General features: G+C 41.5%; 1 protein-coding gene across 11 annotated transcripts in view; it reads right to left on the minus strand.

Annotated features, from left to right (window-relative positions):
- PCDH15 (protocadherin related 15) overlaps window positions 1-20,729 on the minus strand; it is a 790,091-nt gene that overhangs the window by 760,315 nt on the left and 9,047 nt on the right. Inside the window, exons 2-4 of one of the 11 annotated variants that reach the window (XM_039547273.1) lie at window positions 17,842-18,009; window positions 14,347-14,434; window positions 13,534-13,597 (exon numbers count right to left, since the gene is read on the minus strand). The exons of the other annotated variants lie outside the window; for them this stretch is intronic. The gene's annotated coding sequence lies outside the window, so the exon portion shown is untranslated. The remainder of the gene's footprint in view (window positions 1-13,533; window positions 13,598-14,346; window positions 14,435-17,841; window positions 18,010-20,729) is intronic. 11 annotated transcript variants of the gene reach the window in all.

The raw sequence follows: 20,729 nt of genomic DNA on the forward strand, positions 1-20,729 counted from the left end.
CACAGCTACGAGATGAACAGGCAGGTTTCCGGCAGAACAGATCATGCACGGACCAGATAGCAACGCTCCGCATCATAGTCGAGCAGTCTATGGAGTGGAACTCCTCGTTGTACATCAACTTTGTTGACTATGAGAAAGCGTTCGATAGCGTGGATCGAGAGACCCTCTGGAAGCTCCTTCGGCACTATGGCATCCCAGCAAAGGTGGTCAACCTGATCAAGAACTCATACGACGGCATACACTGTAGAGTGATCCATGGAGGGCAGCTCACAAACAGCTTCCAGGTGCGAACCGGAGTCAGACAAGGATGCTTGTTGTCACCACTTCTCTTTCTTCTCGTCATTGATTGGATTATGAAGACATCCAATTACGAGCGTAGGAACGGAATCCAGTGGACGTTGTGGACCCAGCTTGATGACCTGGACTTTGCCGACGACCTTGCACTCCTTTCACACAGTAAACAGCAGATGCAAGAGAAGACCAACGTAGTGGCAGCCACGTCATCACAGGTTGGCCTCAACATCCACAAGGACAAGACCAAGATCCTTAGGATCAATTCCATCAGCAACGACCCAGTCACACTGAATGGACGCCCCCTGGAAGAAGTACAGTCCTTCACCTACCTAGGTAGCATCATCGACCAGCAGGGTGGCACAGACGCAGACATCAAAGTAAGGATTGGTAAGGCAAGAGCAGCCTTCTTACAGCTCAAGAACATCTGGAGCTCCAGAGAACTGTCTTTGGCAATAAAGATTCGACTGTTCAACTCCAACGTGAAATCAGTCCTACTGTATGGAGCTGAAACCTGGAGGACAACCAAAACAACCACCAGGAAGATCCAGACCTTCATTAATAGCTGCCTCAGAAGGATTCTCCAGATCCGCTGGCCAGACACCATCAGTAACATCCACCTCTTGGAGAGGACCCGTCAACTCCCAGCAGAGGAAGAAATTAGAAGGAGAAGGTGGGGCTAGATAGGACATACACTACGCAAGCAGCCAACCAACATCACCAGACAGGCACTGCGGTGGAACCCCCAAGGCAAGCGGAAAAGAGGCCGCCCAAGAAATACCTGGCGACGCGACCTTCAGGTTGATAGCAAAAAAATGGGCTATACCTGGAACCAGCTAGAGCGAATGGCCCAGGATAGAAGACTCTGGAGATCTGTGGTTGGCGGCCCATACCCCGGTTGGGGTGACTGGCATGAATGAATGAGTGAAGAATGAAAGTTGATTTTTTTCATGGAGGATAATACATTTTTTTCTTCAAGGATGTGACATTTCCTTTCTTCACAAAATAAAATGATGCTGATCAAAAGGGAACTTTATCACATTTGAAACATAAAAGCTGAAGCAAGACAAGAGATCACAAACATGACACAAAAAGGCTTTGTCCGCATGAACAGATGCACTTGAAAAAGGAACAGTGTATTCATCCAGTTAGCGTGTGCTGTCTCTCACATAGGGTGACCAGACAGCAAGTGTGAAAAATCGGGATTGGGGCGGAGGGTAATAGGAGCCTATGTAAGAAAAAGTCCCCAAAATCGTGACTGTCCGTATAAAATCAGGACATCTGGTCTCACAGCATGTATGAGAGTTGGTTTGGGGGCTGGTCAAGGTCCCTCGGTGATAGACCTCACACAACCTTGGGTCTGTGGAGTGTTGGCTGCAAATATTTGAGAAAATGGGCTCCCAATTCCCTATGTCTCCCCAAGTGAGCCTGTGCAACATAGTAAAACCAGTGTATGCAGTGGAGCAGATATTGTGAGGCTGGGAAGGCAGATGCTTACTGGCCCAGTTATTTTTGAAGAAAGTAACTGCCAATATAGAGTGCCTGCTAAACTCCTTTTCATGGAGGTTAAGCTTATCAGCTCTATGCTTCCCTTTGACCTTTCCTGTCCTTCACTGATCTAGACCAGCAGTTCTCAAACTGTGTGTCAGGACTCCAAAGTGGGTCGCGACCCTCTTTTAATGGGGTCGCCAGGACTGGCTTAGACTTGCTGGGGTCCGGGGCCAAAGCCAAAGTCCAGGTTCGAAGTCTTCAGCCCTGGGCTGCAGGGCTCAGGTTACAGGTCCCCTGCCTGGGCTGAAGCTCGTGGGCTTTGGCTTTGACCCCACCCACCCAGGGTAGTGGGGCTTGGGTGGGCCCTGGCTTCATTCTCCCGTCCTGGGGTCCTGTAGTAATTTTTGTTGTCAAAAGGGGGTCATTGTGCAATGAAGTTTGAGAACTCCTGATCTAGACTTTGTGATCCACTGCTAGAAAGAGATGTTCTGATGCAAATAGGCCTCTATTTAAAGACACCCCCCCCCAAAAAAATCTAATTTGTTTACAAAGATTAGATGATCACATGTTCAAACAGCATCTCTGTTCCAAGTTATTCTCTCCCTTTGCCCTGAAGTAACTTTAAAAAGGAAGTGTATTCATCCAGTTAGCATATGCTAACATGTTGATGTCTGATAAATATTGTTGCCCCATTCCTGAGAATAAACAATTGTGGAGTTCTTGCAGAGAGTTATAGAAGGCAGATTGGGAATGTAGCATATGTTCTTGTTTCATGTATTTATTTACAAACTGTAATAAAACCTGTTTACCATAACCAGAAGTGGCCAAAACAGCACACAGGAAGGTCCAGTTGCAGAAACCCCAACTGAGTAATTTTATCCAGGTCTTTACCCAAAAAACCAGCTACCTGACACTTCTGTGACCCATGTTTTTTCATCCTTACTCATAGAACATAGTTTGGACTGAGGGGACAGAACGGTCACAGAACAAAGTCACATGGCTCTGACTGTTTTCAATACTAGGGCTGGTTATGAGGACACTGCAGAAAGATGATACTAGAGCTGGTAAAATTTGGAGGGGGGGAGAATGTCCAATGCAAATACCCTGGGGATGGCAGAACCCTTGGGCTGACTACAACTAGCTAACATGCTTTAAAGCTCCTCATTAGTGTTTTAATGTGTTACTTATTACATGTCAGCTAACACATTTAACACTCCCTATTTTCCTAGTCTGGATGTAGCCATGGTTTTTTAAGAGTTTTAGATAAAGAACTTAGATATCTATGATTCATAACGGTTTCTTTAACAACTTTGTCATAGCATTAATAACAATTTCTTAAATGTGAGTGATAAGAATGCCAGTTGAATACTGCCTTTCTTTGAACACATCACCATTAAAGAGGAAATCTAATGCAAAGTCCAATATTATATATATATCAATTATAATCCAAGCAAAGCCTGTCACAAATGGACATTTCCAGAAGGAACATATGCTACATTTTTCACCAGGCTTCAGTATCTGAAATATTTGTATCATATTTTAACACTCAATATTGTTAGCAGTATTCATATTACACATTGTAAGTAAAATACAGAGATCATAATATAATTTCACAGTTGGATGATTTAGTAAAATACTGTGGTATAAAACACAGCAACAAGCATTCATTTCATACACAGATTTACAGATTACAGGAATGTTTTATCTCTTGTATTTTACACCTGAAATCATGGGCAGTGGATAAACTACCATCTTGGGGAGGCTAGCCCCTGCGCGATGCCCCACTGGAGCCCAGAGCACTCTCCTTCCGTGGCCGCCAACTTCCGACCCCCAGTGTGCTGCACGCAGCCCCACGAGTGATGGGCAGGTGGTGCACAGACCCCCCCAGCCCCAGCAGCCCCTCTCCCGGCACCCATGGGCCCCCAGTGCGGGGCGGCCCCAACCATCCCAAGTCCCAGCCGCAGGCTGGCTGCGGCCACCCTAGCCACAGCCACAACCAGCTTCCCTGAAGAAGAGCAAGCAGCCTGCCTGGGCTGGGGCTAAGGGGGGAAGGGCAAGCAGGAGGCGGCCTTCCAGGTGGAACATGGGAGGGGCCATGCCAGGTTGTTTGGGGAGGCAATGCACAATTAAATCCTTGTTTCTATTGTAAATGGTTTCACAAGCCCCAGTACACATCCTAAACCACTGCAAACCATGTATAGGCTACAGATTACTAAAAGGTTTCTTCACAGTACATAATTTTTATCTGTATTTTATAATACATTGCCTTACTGCACCTCACAGTGCCTTACATTGCTGCAGAATACTGCAGTAACAGAATACCTTTCCACAGATCTATTGTATCAACTCATTTGCTAATGTCTCCTGTTATTGATCTAAGCTTGGCCTCAACCTTCTTTTAAATGAGAGAGGGAGAGAAGGGTGGGAACAAGGAGGACACTTTAACAGCTATGATTAGCATTTAGTACCTGTTAATGGATAAACAGAAGCTTTGATTTTGAACATTTCCTAGAGGTGCAAGTAGGCTTTTTTTTTTTAATCTGATTTTTCTACATGTCTCACAAGTGAAAAATATCACCTGATAATGATTCGGTCTTTTCACTGTTTCTCCAACTGTGAATCATTAAAAGAAATAAACTGTTTGAATAGTAACTTTTCAAACCTAAGCCAAAACTTGAATTCCAGTGGCTGCCATCTATTTATCATACTGCCACAGGGTTTTTGTGTGTGCAGCCTTAAAGTATTGAATTACTTTACAACTGCCATTTTCCAGATTCCCAACCAAATGAATGCATACGAACCAGAGTAATTATTTGTCTGTAATCTCCAACTGATTCAAATAAAGTTATCCCAATATTAACTGGGATGATTTTCTTCTTTGAGTTGGAGTTTCACAGCAGTCAATTACTGTACAGTAGTTAAGATGGCAGATCCATCTTCGTAACCAACATACTTTGGCTCTGGAACTCACCCTATATTTAGTGCAGTTTGCCAAAGACAAGACTAGAATGATCATGAGTCAATCAACATATGTATCGCATCATATCTATGTATGGTGTACCATAGACCATCCAATTTGATGGTTTGAAAATCCTCCTCTTGTAAGAAAGAATTAAGGACTGATGCCAGCTGGATAAGCATAATTCATAAATTATGCACAAACACCAGTATGATGCAAAGCATGCTCTAAAGTGTCCATGGACACTGTTTGCCAGAAGCTGGGAATGGGCAACAAAGGATGGATCACCTAATGATTGCCTGTTCTGTTCATTCCCTCTGAATCTCCTGGCATTGGCCATTGTCCGCAGACAGGGTACTGGGCTAGATGGACCATTGATCTGACCCAGTTTGGCTGTTCTTATGATGGAGGAAGAAGGCAGTAGTCTGAATGACATGCATATTAATCATTTATTTTATTTTAAATGTATTTAATTCTTTAAATGTTTTCTCAAGTCTGTTTCTGGTTTTATTTGAAACCAGTATTCCAATAAAACCCATTAAGAACAAAACAATTTTATTAGTTTAACTGGGCTTAAGGAGGCTTTTAACATGAGCTATGCTTCTGTGCCTACTTGATACAGCGCTACATTCTGCTCTTGGATGCATATAGCTGTTCTCTTCAACTAGAGTAACTCATTACTTCTCAGAGCAGAAATTGTACTCAATGGGAGTGTTACCATTAATTTTAACAAGAGCTAGCTCAAGTCCTTGGTCCACAGACTTTTTTATTCAAAATTCCACATTCACATGTATTCACCAAAACTTAAAATTCAAAAAGAAAATTATGAGTTTTAGAACTCTTGGGATTTTTGGATTTATTTTCATACAGAAACAGACAATGAAAAGTACAAAAACGGTAAATGACCTTTTGCATATGTTTCCAGATACAGCATGCTTCAGGGGACCTTCAACAGAATTATTCAATTTTACAACTTCTCAAAGCTCCAAGATCAGACAATACAATACCAGACAGTACTACAGGTATAATGTGTTAGGGTAGGGTTAACAGTAATAATATAGGAGAAAACATGCCCGAACAGGGAGAAGAGGGAAGACGTGGACAGGTGGTGGGGTGGCAAAAAGAGGAATGGTTACATTGAATGGATGTCTGGCATCTTTTCAACATTTTTCATCCAAAATCTATCTAGAAATGGGGTCCAGATTTCTTCAAATTCATATAATTGCTTTCTATGGTGATAACCTATTTGTTCTTTGGTTGCTAACTTGGATAGCTCTGAATACCATTGCTATATACTGTGCATAAGCCTGCTCTTCCATTTTGTTAAAATCATATGCTTCGTGATCACTACAGCCTCAAAAATGAAAGTCTTTGTGGCAGAGTTAAACCCTTCTTAGCTGGTAAATATAGAATATAATTTTGTCAAGGGCTATTATATTTTCTTCACATTTCTTCCTATTGGGTAGATGCAAAACTAATAATTCTATTACTAAAAAAGGCCTTGAGAATCTCCCACAATAGTCTTCTAGAAGATGCTGAGGATGTGCTTATCTCCAAGAACAGGCCAGTTTCTCTTTTAACAAAAATTTTGAAATGGGGATTTAATAAAAGTGAGAATTCAATCTCCATCTACATATCTACTTCTTACCCGGATCTGTTGCTATGCAAAGAGTTACAATGGCATGAGCAGAGAGAACAATTGTATCAATGGAAGAATCAAAGAATTAACCAAATGCTGTAGATTAAAGAGAAATCTATGCTGGAACATATCAGGGGAAAATATGAATAGTCCTTACTCATTGGATGTATGAGCTGCCAGATATCACATAGTCCTGGGACTTTAATTCCAGAGCCATTCTGGTTTTGGTTGGTTTCTGACTATAAGAGTGAGATCTGCCCACAAAAGGATCAAGCACTTCTTTAAAATCTGCAGCAATCACAGTAGGAATGTGGGGTTCACCGTATAATTTAGTAACAAAACAAAACAAAACCCTATGATAGATTTCAGAATCATCAAGGCTAGCAATGATTCATTCAAATCCATTTGTGGTGACTTTAAGAGTTAAAAATCTGCTTGGCTAGTCTGAAATTGACTCAGTTACTTCCAGTACTTGATGGAAGAATATGGCTAACCCGCTAGATTAGGTAAGAAGTATCAGGACACTGCTTTTCCTGCCTAATCACACTGAAATTTAGCAGCCTCATCTGTGGTCAAGTGTGTCTCCTGCAGAAGCACAATATCTACCTTTCCTCTGTTCAGTAAGGAGTTGTGGTGGAGGGCTTTTTGTTTTCTTCTTAGTGGAGTGTTGAGTGCCTTTACATTACAGGAAATAAAACATTTAGCTATGTTAAAGATTTTTGTCATGTGATCTTATAAACAAGGGAGATGGAATTTTTGTGCCATTTGTTATACAGTATTGCATTTTACCCTACTCCCCACTCAGAATCACAGGAAAAGGGGGAACATATGGATGAAGTGCCTCAGACACTTGTTCCACAGATTTTGGATTATCTTGCCAGATACTCATTAGACTTCCAGGGAATAGCATAAGTGCAGGACACTCGGGGGCAGGTGTCAGTGTAACCCATCTAGTAGCACTGAGACCACTTAAAGAGAGAGATAAAATGAATCTGCTCTACAGCCATAGCTAACTGCCAACTGGCTTTTAGCTCATGCTGTAGAGGCTCATGCCCTAAGCTCCAGAAATCCTCGGTTTGATCCTGCCCTCCAACAACCGGGGTCTGTTTGTCTGTTACATCACCATTAGTTACAGCCACCTGCTTGAGGCAAATCACAATCATGTGGTGTATATTTTTTGAGAGTGTGGCTGGTCTAGAGGCTGGTGGGAAGAATAGGGAACAGGGAGGTAGGGAATGGGGTGTGTGTGTGATAAAGAACTGTAGGAAAGGGCAGGAAGGAAAAACACAAAAATACATAACCCTTTGACTTCATGCCAAACTTGACTGCCTGCTTTCAAGCAGACTAACCCAAGTGGTATCTCTCTATTCCCTATTTAAAAAGTAAATCACAATGAAACAGTAGCAAGTGTCAGACACTTAACACTATAAACAAAACTAAATCAATCATAAGTTTTGGAGGGGTTGGACAAGGGAGATGCACCATCCATGCTGAGTGTTCTGCTGATACCCACTATTTAAATTATATTTTCTAATGGGCATCTTATATTTCCCATACTACAAAGAAACACATCACAAGGAGATAAAAAGGGAGCAAACAAACAATCAGCAAACTTGATATTTCTTAGTATGTTAAGGATACGCCTGTATATTATTCCTTAATTGTATTCACATTCAGTTTGGCAAACTGAACACTGAAGTACCGGTAATGCAGTGTGATGCTCAAAGTGAGACATTGTATGTTGTGAGGACTATTTTCTCTGGGCCAAATGCCTCCCTCCTTTTGGTTTACAAACAGTTTCTCTTCCCTGTATTACATGGGCATTAACTGACAGGAGAGAAATCAAACTGCTCCCACAAATGATAAATTTCTGCACCAAAGAGCACAACACAATCCAATTCTGCAAGTCACTCCTTTAAACAAATTTCATACTCCATGTTCCTGTACTCAGGGTGTGAGCTTATAGAGGGTGTTAGGGTGTTCAAGCTGGCTGAAGAAGTTGAAGGTGGCATACAAAGGGAAGAAGAAGGAGGGAAAGAGAGTAGGGAAGCATAGGAGGGAGTAAGGGGAGAGGATGGGGTGAAAGTATTGCAGAGGAGATAGGAAAGGGCCAAGCAGGAGTAGGGTGAAGAAGTAGGATAGGGTGGGCAGAAATCACTGGTCCATGCAGCTCAGCAACCTATTGTAGTCCTCTCAACCCCTCCGTTGACCCATCGGGGGTACAGCCACATCACTCAGCTCCTGTGCACCTTTCCAGGGGCCATGCAGGAAGGAGAGAGCCATCTCTTGCACTTTCAGCATGATATGTCATTCTCCAGGGCTTCGAAGAACCCCAGTGGTGAGACATTATGCCACAGCAGGATCTCTCACTGGCAACTATTTTAAAAAATGGAATTTGAGTCTTAAATTAAGTCCAACAGAGGAACAGGGAGCTCTACCTCTCCCAGTGATCTCTTTGGTATATGTCATGCCAAGCTAACATACAAGCCTTGTATAATCACAAACAAATGGCTCATATTGATCTGTCCACTTAGGCATACTGTCAAATGTTTCACTAATCCCCCAACACAAATACAGGCACAAAGGTACTACATATTGTTAATACACAGTTTAAATAAATCCTTTCCACACTCAGTTCACTCTTATGAGATTATTTGGGGTGAGGTGATCCCTTCACGCTCCTGCTGGAGTACTTCACATTCAGCCTTTTGATGAGAATTGCTAACATGTCCCAAAAGGTAATGAAGTATAAGCTTGAAACTGAAGAGGTAACCCAAGTAAATATATGAGTCAGTCACAGTCACTGGATATGTTCATATGTGCAAGTCAGACTGATATAACAGTTAGGAAATAAACTTGTGGTAAAACAAACAGGTACTCAGTTCACTGCAGGTTATTAAAAAATAAAAACCAAAAACCAAGTGCTTCTTGTGACTTTTGAAACAGATACACTTCTTCACCAACCTTGACATAACACTGAGCTGGAAACTTGATAAAACATCTGAGGTCTTATTGCTTGACAAGTCTCTAGCTTTTCTAAAGGCTGCCTGTTAACTATATTGTCACAGGAGAGGATTCCCTCATGCTGTATTCCTGGCTGCAAACAGTCCTCATTCACTCCCATATAGGTTCAATACTGTGTTCTTTACTTACAATGTGCTATATAGGTGCTTGTTCCTCATAACATAAGGCATTTTTTTAACCTTCTCCCCAGATACCAGGTTAGAGGAGTAGGAAAAAGAGGAAGAATAGAATAGAGGAGGAGAGAGAATTTCATCTTCCTGAGATTCTGACCTTTTCGAGCCTTTCATTTCAGCATTCCCCTAGCTCTTCTTGTCTCTTTTAACTGTCCCCAGCAGATGAGCTTAAACAATTAACAAAGTGATTCATCATCCAGTCCTTAACCAATTATCTCCTCCATCTGGTCCAAGTGGGGACATTTGCAAAGTGCGTAGTGATGAGTAAGCCTTAAGCTACTCAGACTCCATCACGCACATCTTTTGCAATCTTGAAAAATCATTATCTTATTTTGGGACCTCCTCAAAAACAGTGGGTTTTGAATGGTTGGGGGTTGTTTGTGTTTGTTTCACAAGCTAGCTTCATTTTTTCCCCTTTTACTGTCAAATTCCTCAGATTTACTATCTATGGACTAGGTTTGGCCTTTGAGGTTGGCTTAGAAGTAAGAACCTATGTGTTTTCTAAATCAAATTTAAAATAATGTGGCAGGCTGAGCACCTCTATACAGAGCTTAGGGAGCACATTTTAGGAGTCTGCTTTTCTGTTCTCCTTCAGTTCCTACTATAAATTCTCAAATGATTGTGTCATGACCTTCCCTCGAGGTCTCCTATTTTTGATATAATATGAGCAGAGAGCCTGCGTACCTGAACTTCCAAGGAAGATATTCTCCCTCATACTCCATTCACCCATCCTGTAAGTGCGCTTCCAGAGAGGAGTCAATCAAGATAAGTCAGTTGTATTGTGGGCTTGATATAGAATTACAGAATCACAGAATTGTAGGACTGGAAAGGACTTTGAGAGGTCATCTAGTTTAGTCCTGTGCATATCTAATGTGTCTGCAGCAACTTTTTCCAGCAGAGTTAACAGACACAGTGCCCCCATCAACCACCTTGTTCAGCCACTACGACATCTCTGTTCTTCTTGTCTTTCAGCCACTTGCAGAACCCCAAAGCAGACAAATCTTTGCCTGCTGACATTTCAGAGATTTGGGGGAACCTGTTGTCTTATTGGTGGGGGTGGATGTCTTTTAGAGGCCCTGGATAGCAATGGATTTTAGCGGATGGCTTTGGAAGTCAAGGAATTCATTCCTCCATGCTGTATCGCACATCCTGGAGTCCTGAGTTTTAGAACTCTTGAGGAAAGAAACATAAGAATGGCCCTACTGGGTCAGACCAAAGGTCCATCTAGACCAGTATCCTGTCTTCCAACAGTGGCCAGTGCTAGGTGCCCCAGAGGGAATGAATAGAGTGATCCACCCCCATCACTCATTCCCAGCTTCTGGCAGACAGAAGCTAGGGATACCATTCCTGCCCATCCTAGCTAATAGCCATTGATGGACCTATCCTCCATGAATTTATCTAGTTCTTTTTTTAGCGCTGTTATGGTCTTGGCCTTCACAACATCCTCTGGCAAGGAGTTCCACAAGCTGGTTGTGTGAAGAAATATTTCCTTTTGTTTGTTTTAAACCTGCTGCCTCTTAATTTCATTTGGTGACCCCTAGTTCTTGTATTATGAGAAGTAGTAAACAACACTTCCTTATCTACTTTCTCTACACCAGTCATGATTTTATAGCCCTCAATCATATCTCCCCTTAGCCGTCTCTTTTCCAAGTTAAAAAGCCCCAGTCTTATTAATCTGCTAAGCTGTTCCATACCTTTTTCAATTCCAATATATCTTGCTGTCTTGAAACCCTGCTATGACTGGATTCTGCTGGATATTTCTCTTCATAAAAATCAATTTTGATTTGATTATGTTTGTGAATATTTCCTGGGAGGGGGTTGGAATGCGATGGGATAGGGAGACTGTTAACATTCATCAAATTGGGCTTTTCCAGTGAAAATACATGTTAAAAGTGATTTTTTAGCTTGAATATTTGCCAAAGGCATATTTTGAATTGTATGATATACCATAAACACTGTTATTTAGTATGTATTTGCTACATAATTCATATGGTACTGTTCCCTTCCCTGACTGGATGGCTTATGCAACTAACAGTGCACATTGTGATTATTAAAATCAAATAGGCACTTGAAATTTACATTGTGTCGCTTAGTTTAGTTACATATAATTTAAGGTATAGCACAAACTGTGAATTATAGTTGATTCAATTATCATATTAATAACATCATCTGAACATATTACATAAAAGTAAAGAACTATCCACTGCAAAAATTCAGTTATTTTGAATAATCAGTAAGTATATGTAGTTTGGGATCTTCACATACACAATTCACAGACAGAAGAAGAGATCAACTTTTTTTGGAAAATTATTCACTCATCTCCATTACCAGAGCTACAAATAAGCAACTTTTCACTTTTTTTTCTTTTTTTTCTGATGAAGATAAGTACTCTGAGAAGGGTTAAAGTCTCATTCTGGAACAACTACAAAATAAATCAATACATTATATGTAAATGAGAAACTTTTCCATAAACAATTCTTACACCTCAGCAGAGGATTATTCTCCTTACCTAATACTCATTTATTCTTGGCAGAAAAGTAGATTCTCTCCATACACAAATACTTGCTGTTTAATTTAGTAAAACCTAATAAATTATAAAAAAATCAGCACATCCCCCCTTTATCTCTTACATGCTAAGTCACCATTTACACATGGAATTTGGGATATGATTGCTTGGTACCTCAGTACATTGCTAATTCAATGCCCATTGAAGTCAGTAGATTTCCTTTCCATTATTTTCAATGGGCATTAGATCAGGACCTGTTTGGGGCCAATACTAAATCAGTAAAAGATATGGTGGAGCTTTTAGTTTGTTTAAATTTTATAAAATAATTTCCAATGAAAGACCAAGGGATTTTGTTTCAAACACATACCAAAGCCTTATTTTAACCTGGAAGTCTAAACTTTTCCAAAATTTCCATGTCAATTTCAAATACAAGGTGGGAACAAAACACTCAATTATGTATGTACATAACTTTTGCTACACATCTTCTATTGCACATGTTATTTTGTTTTTCAAATATCTATTTTAAGTGTTGCAGTATTTACTGGTAAACATAAAAATTGTAACTAATATAGAAAATATCTTCTGATTTTTAATAATGTAATTATTATTGTTCTGAAAATATTTAAAATTCTGCCTGAAATACCTAACTTATGTTTTCAGTAGTCCATTTTCTTTCTTATAATGAGTACAGCAGTCATACAGGTAACCTTATTTAGCATCTAAGGCAATGATGTTTCAAAAATTATACATATATTTATTTTGATTTGTATTCAAAGTATCTCCTTAATTCTAGATGCTTTACAAACAAAGGCAAAAATACAAGACAAAATTAAAAATATTCACAATATTTGCCTCCAAAATACACAAACATTAAAAAAAAGCATGGCAGTACCGGCATTCACTCTAACTGTCATTGACCTTCAAGGTCAGCAGTCTTTGATGTATCACAAAGTTCTGCTCAAATTTCATCCAGCATCTCACCAATCAACTATCTACTGCATAACCATTTGTTCTGCAATAAGAAGCAGGAACAGAACCAGACCATCATCCCATTGTTCCATGTCTTTCCCCAGCTGGACAGGGGGAGACTAAATTGCCATTGGCACATTTGTGATGCTCGGGGACCGTACAAACAACACACAGCAAAGCAGTTCCTATGGTGTCTCTCTGTCTGCACAGAACCCTGGGACACCACACCAAATGGTAGCGCTAACATTGTGTAACAGCATCAGCAGTGTGGATATGGGTATACTCGTGTACACAGTGTTATGTGTGTGTCCAGCAGTACAGCATAATGTGGACACTCAGCACAGGTATGGATAGCATGAGCGAGCATATATATGGTCCATTGCTCAAATATGCACACCAGTATAGACAGCCTCAGTCAAAAGAGGTCCTCTTTGCTACAAAAGCATGTCTTTGTGAGCCCCTCTGAGTTTTTCAATCCTACCATTAGCACTGGATTACTTTGTCCAGCCTCTGGCAAAATTCCATTCCCTGAAACTCCAGCCTGCCTGGAAGAAAAGTTGGAAAAATTGGTTTTACATCTAGGATACAGTTACTCCTTTGTTCACTCCTGGGCAAGACTTATTCAGGTGCTGTGCTGATAGTTTTAACATATCTTTAAATACACATGCAAGCGGCACTCCCCTGTCTCCTTAGCACAAAAGCATATAAGGCAGAATACAGTACAAGACAGTCATAGGACATAAGGATAGGCAGTTCATAAAACCAGCCTGGAATTCATAAATTGTACATAGATTCCCCAAATAGCCACCGTTTGCACAGCATATGCTGGTCTTAAAAGGAGATAGAGTGAGTGAAAGTGAATGAAATTACTTTTAGATAAAGTAATATTGTCTTACTACAAAGACTACTTCTTAAAGGAAAGACAGTATGACTGCCAGTGAGTCCCAGGTGTTTATCAGCGGGTATTTCCTCTCGCAGCACAGCTGGGGAAAAGGTGCTGTGTAGCAGCCAGAAGCAAGGAGAAGGAAGTAAAAAAAACCATTCAGAAAATAAAACACAGAAAACAAATGCTATGAAATCAAGGAACACGATGAAAACCTCATGAAAAAATATCAAAATTTACTTGAACACTAATTATTCCATCAGAAATGAAAACTTCATTTCACATATTTTAATAACTAATTCAGACCATACACCTCCCCAGAGAATAATTTTCATATAGAAAACACCTAAAAATAATCACTCTCAGTAAAATGTGTCTTTCCTTATTTGTGCATCACTTGGTTTCATATACCTCTGGGAAGACTGCACAAGTAGAGTCACTCTGCCAGCTGACAGCTTGGAAATGAAAATAATTGGCATCATGCTTTAAGGTACACGGACTGTGAGACAAACAGAAGCACATCACATATTAATGTGTAACCCTAACAATTAAGTCAGCCTAATGCTGTCAGACCTCCAGGTCATAATATTAACATTTCAGCTGAAACACTGGATCTGGAGTCGACTGGGAACTAAACATTTAGCATAATAAAATGTGTTTATTGTGATTTGTGGCATGTATAAAAATAGATGATTCTGACTTTCATGGTTTTATGGCTTAAATTTTTCTTACACCTGAGTGATGTGATAAGACAGAAGTGTAAGTTTGCAAGGTCTGCTTACTTTTCCTTTGCTTAAATTGGCATGTATTTTCAAGAATTGGACTTTCCTGTATAATAATCTACTCATAAAATTAGCCAGACAAAAGCTAATTTAAAATGTTGTTAAAAACTAACAACTGTAAACTTTTTTTTTTTTTACCCTCAGGAAATTTTGCAGATGAAGAACTGAACATGTAAGTTCTATGTATGTATGCTATTAGATGGTGCCCGTCAAATTTATGAAGTAGAAATATAAAAGCATACTTTTCAATATCCCTCTAAAGTTGGGATACACATTGTGTGTGTGTGTGTGTGTGTGTGTGCGTGTGTGTGTGTGTGAGAGAGAGAGAGACACTTTCCAGAAATGGTTTGAAAACAATGTGTATGCATAACACGCAGGTGCACTAGTCATGGAACTAGTCTAGCAGATACTAGATAAGGGACCCTGTTGATTAGGGCCCTGATTCAGCAAGGCACTTGAGTATGGGCTCAAATTCATCTTCCTTCCTTCCTTCAGGACATCCTTAACTTTGAGCACTTCAAAACTTAAAGTTAAGCATGTGCTTAAGTGCTGTCCTGAACAAAGATGTTTTCCTAAATCAAGACCTAGCTAAAGATTGAGTTCCACCTATGCTTACTCATGCTGAGTAGTGGCTTATTTCATAGGCTAATGGGACTATTCTTGAGAAAGGAACTATTTAACATGAGTGAAAGTGGCAGAATCAGGTCCCAATATCCTTAGTATCTGTTTTCCAGGTGGTTGGCAAAATAAACAATCAACCCATTTTATAGTAGAGCATCAACCAGTGTTTGGGACATTCTTTCAGAATGTAAGCAATAGGAACTATTTAGGCGCATTTGCACTGAGGTAAGGGAGTTATGGCAGACACACTTTTGTTTTTTTATATGTTTATGTTGAAAACAAACATTTTATTATACTTTTCATTCAGGTTTATAATGCTACATATTTGCTATTATATACAGTAAGTAGACTTGTTTTTGTTTTTAAAAAATGTTTTCTTTTCTACTTACTAAAATATCAGTCTGATAAAAGCTGTCACACACATCAGACAGTTACAGCCACTACTCATATATAAAAGTAGCCACCTGCTGTTAATCTGACAGTCCTCTAAGAATTATATAGCTTCTAGCACAAAAGTACACAAACATAATATAGGAAAGAAAAAACTATTGTTTTGGTTATATAAGGTATTTTTAGGTAATTAGAATGGTAGGTCTGAAAAGTTTTTTCTTTTCAAGTCCACATAATCCAATGCAGCTTTTGCATAAAAATAAACTATTACTGTGGAATTGAATATGTGCCATTTAGGTCAATGTCTTAGTAAATTAGATTTTATGAGAAAGCTATGTGGACTGATTCAATTTCACTAGTGATTTTTTCCCCCCTTTGAGTTAAGTATTAGATCAAATAAAAGCTAATGATACAGTAGTCATGCCTGTATTTTCAGGCTGGTTTAGTAGTTATTGACAGTTTCAATAGTCAGGTTAAATAACCAACATTGATACATCATCTATATGGGAAGATACTGTGAAAAGATGTTTCTACTTTCTGAACCTTCAGTCAGGGCTCAGAGTATAATTTTTATTCTTTTACATTCTTCTTGTTTACGACTATAGCATATTGATTAGACAAAAGTGCAATAAAATTAATGTATCCACTCCTTTGAAATAGGTGATATTCAGTGACATATAGCTAAGGTGGTCACGGACTCTGTGACTTTCCGTGATCTCCGTGACTTCTGCACCAGCCACTGCTGAGGCAGTTTCCGGCCACCATGCCCACCCACCCCAGAAGTAGTTTGGGTGTCGGAGGGGGCTCAGGGCTGGGGTGGGGGTTGGGATGCAGGGCAGCGCTTACTTTGGGGGGACCTCTCTGGAAGCGATCAGCATATCCCTGCAGCTCCTAAGCAGCTGCCCCTGCCTGCAGGCACTGCCACCGCAGCTCCCATTGGCCGTGGTTCCTGGCCAATGGGAGTGGCGGAGCTGGCGCTCATGTCGGGGGCAGCGCACGGAGCCCCCCGGCCTTCCCTCCCATTAGGAGCTGAATGGACATGCAGGCAGCTTCTAGGGAGGCCAGCCACCAACCCTCCCCAACCCAGAACCAGCAGGGGTCCTGGACCGTGCGCTGCCACACACCCAGGAGGGGTCCTGGCCCACTCCCCCCAGAGCACCCACTGTGTCCCACCCATCCCGACCTCCCAGAGCACCCCACAACCCCCAGGCCCAAGTTTTAGTTAGGGGTATAAAGTACAAGTCATGAACAGGTCATGGGCCATGAATTTTTGTTTACTGCCTGTGACCTGTCCATGACTTTTACTAAAAATACCCATTACTAAAATGTAGCCTTACATATAGGTAAATAACCCATACATTTAATTAAAGGTAGTTGCACTGCTTAAGGCACCATTCAATCACTGATCAGTTCAAATCTTAGAGTCAGGGGCGGCTCTAGGATTTCCACCGCCCCAAGCAGGGCGGCACGCCGCGGGGGGGCGCTCTAGCGGTCGCCGGCCCCGCGGCTCCGGTGAACCTCCCACAGGCATGCCTGCGGATGCTCCACCGGAGCCGCGGTCCCAGCGGCCCCTCCTCAGGCACGTCTGCGGGAGGTCTACTGGAGCCGCCTGCCGCCCTCCCACTGGGACGCCGCCCCAAGCGCGTGCTTGGCGCGCTGGGGTCTGGAGCCGGCCCTGCTTAGAATAAATGTAAACCTTGCATTGGGAAACACTTCAATCTTCTTTTAGTGTTAAGTCTGTTCTCTTATCACTACACTGTCATTTCTTTCCATCCTCATCAACTGACAATTCATGCCTGCTTTTATTCAATTATGCCTTCTAGAGAAGAGGATCAGAAAAAAGCCATATGAAATTTGGCTGGCCCCATTGTATGCAAATATATAGCAAATAGCTGTCCAAGCTTCAAAGAATTTACAATCTAAAAGACAAAGACATAACAGGTAGATGCAACAAACAAGAGGGTGAGTATGGGGGGAGAGAAGTGGGGGTGATGAGGTAACAAAAATAGCAGCATATATACAACTCTTAGCTAGTCATGAGCACGGAATACATATTTTAAACTTCCTTCTTTTCTCTCTCTCTATAATATATATATATTAGCCAACAACTTACCTTGAGCTAAACAGCACCCCAACAACTAGCAGGGGGGATAATTCAAGGGCAAGTTTCAAGATAGTTAAAATGGCCTCAGATGTGATAGCATTCATAAACTGGTGGAGGGAGCCTATCCATCCTCTTTCACCACCAGGTAAAGCAGCTGAAGTCCCTGCCTCCTTCCTCCTGTGAGGTGAGAGTGTTAAGATGAGAGAATTCAAAGCTGCACAAGATAATGAGGCTTACAGCCAGGCCCAAAGTCTGAGTAGTTCCTAATGATGGCTAAGTGTCCCAAAATAAGCCTTTATTAACTTGTAATCCATACTGGGTACGCACCATAAATTGTGTCAGTTAAATCAGAGACCCCCCCACCCCAAACCAGTCCTCTTGGAAAAGGTGAAAAAAAATCCAACAAAGCAGTTTGTCAGTTTTGCTATATATAAAAATATCTTCCAGACCCAAAAAGCAGCAAGTGAAGCACCTGGCATTCTAGGAGAATACCTATATAAAGGGAGGAAAAGGTGAGTATCAAAAGGGTGTCAAACATAATCTCTCTGCCTTGCAGACCCCTAAATATCCCTGCTGTGTGATAGCCGGAGTCAGTAAGGTTCTGCTGCAACTCATGAACTTGCCAAGTACATTGCGGGTTGGGGAAGATATCCAAAGCTTAATATGAGAGTACTCTATATATGTGTACATAGACAGGTAATAGACAAAGTGCCAGGAGATCGTTCCTAGCCTTTGTAGAATCAATAAAACTTGCTGTTGTGCACTGGAAATAATCTTCCTTTGTGCAGCTCTTTAATAAAAAAAGACTCACCCATTGTGACAGGACTGAAGCCTGCCCCATAACATGCACACACAGAAGACACAGTCTACCTTCCTGGAAGGAGGCAGAAAGGGGGTTACAAAAGGCAGGGGAGCCCTGAGCCCCTCTTTTGTGTCCTTCTCTCTCTCTCTCTCCCTCTCTCTCTCTAAGACACCTTCCAAAAATTGTTTGAAAGCAAACAGACACTCCCTGCTTCTTTTTCCAGTAAGACAGTGTTCATAAGAGTACAAATAAAAGTAAACTCCTCTCACCTCAACATGTATAGCAAAACTAGTGCAGGTCTACACTTAAAACACTGCAGCTCCCCTGCTGTAGCTTTAGTGAAGATGCTACTATGGTGACAGGATAGCTCCCCCCATCGGCACAGTTAATTCACCTTCACGAGTGATCGTAGCTATGTCGATGGGAGAAGCTCACCTGTTGACATAGTGCTGTCTACACTGGGTAGGGTTACCATATTTGAACTTTCAAAAAAGAGGACACTCCATAGGGGGAGGGTAGCCCCGCCCCCTATCCACTCCCACTTCCCGCCCCCTGACTGCCCCCCACAGAATCCCCAACCCATCCAACACCCCTGCTCCTTGTCCCCTGATTGTCCACTGCTGACCCCTCTCACCCTAACTGCCCCCCTAGGAGTCCACCCCATACCTGTCCCCTGACTTCCCCGACTCCTATCCACATCTCTGCCCCCTGACAGGCCCCCAGAACCCCTGGCCCATCCAACCCCCGCTCCCTGTCCCGTGACTGCCCCCCAGGACCCCGTGCCCCTTCTCCAACCCCACAACCACACCACTTAGACCATGCAGAGCCAGACATGCTGCCATGCTCCACAGCAAAGCGCACAGCCCCACCCTCCCCCTCCCCCGAGCAATGCTGGCGTGGCACACTGAGGCTGTGGGGGAGCAGAAGAGGGGCTATGGCTGCTGGAGGCCCCAATAGAAGCAGCTCTATCTGGCCTGGCTGCTCTGTCAGCTGCGCCGCGCTCTGCATTGGGAGGGAAATCCCAGACCTTTTTAGATTTTTACAAAGTCCTCCCGGGCAGCTATTTAAAATCCCAAAATCCAGACATGTCCAGGATAATCTGGACGTATGGTAACCCTAAAACTGGGGGTTAGGTTGGCATAACGGTGTTGCTCAAGGGTGTAGATTTTTCTCACCCGAGCGACGTAGTTATACTGATGTAAATTTGTACTACAGACTTGACTTTAGTGCTCACAGTGTCCTTGGAAAAATGTTACGGAGGAATTCTCTCAACTAGACTGCAGTATTCTCCATGCCCATTCCACCCTTGAACTCTCAACTGTGACTTATCAGCATGATTGCCAACTGTGATGTTACAGAATATCCATTAGACAATGGATTAAGAATAATCACATCTCATTTTGCATAGGCAAGTGAACAACTGTAGAAGGATAACAACTTCTTGTCATTATCACTGACACTGATTTGAAGCCACAAATTACAATAGATTCCATATCCCTTTACCAATCACCTGTTCTATCCTATTGTAAAAGCAAAGTTAATGTTTGCACCTTTTTAGATGAGTCCGTATTTCATCAGAGAAATTGAAAGTTTGTCAACAAAAAAGCGGTAAAATTTGTATACTGAGGTTTAAAGCCATAAATACAATGTCCAGACATTAAGGGAAAGAATTATATTGAAATCACTTCTCAATTAGCAAAGATCTGAGAACATAGCAAGTATTAGCAAAAATAGAAGCACAAACAACTACTAAGACTGAGGTACCCTCACTCATGCTGAAGAATCCCTTGCAAAACAAGCAGTCTCATTAACCTCAATGGGACCACTTGTGGAGTAAGGTCCAACTCACTGTAAGGGTATCAGAACCTGGTCCTAAGTAGAACTTCATTTGTAGAGTGCACTGAATTAATATGGAACTTTTGGGCAAACATGAATCTTTAAAAGATATTGAAAAAAATCTATTTTCTTACTTCTAAAGCAGACAAAGCTGCCTACTCAAAATGTGCATTAACTTATCAACTCTGTCAACTCTACATTCAGTTTTATAAATATTTAGAAAATAAGTGATCATAAACTGACAGTAAATATCATTAAA

The sequence above is a fragment of the Mauremys reevesii genome, linkage group 7 (assembly GCF_016161935.1).
Source record: "Mauremys reevesii isolate NIE-2019 linkage group 7, ASM1616193v1, whole genome shotgun sequence".
Classification (NCBI taxonomy): Eukaryota; Metazoa; Chordata; order Testudines; family Geoemydidae; genus Mauremys; species Mauremys reevesii.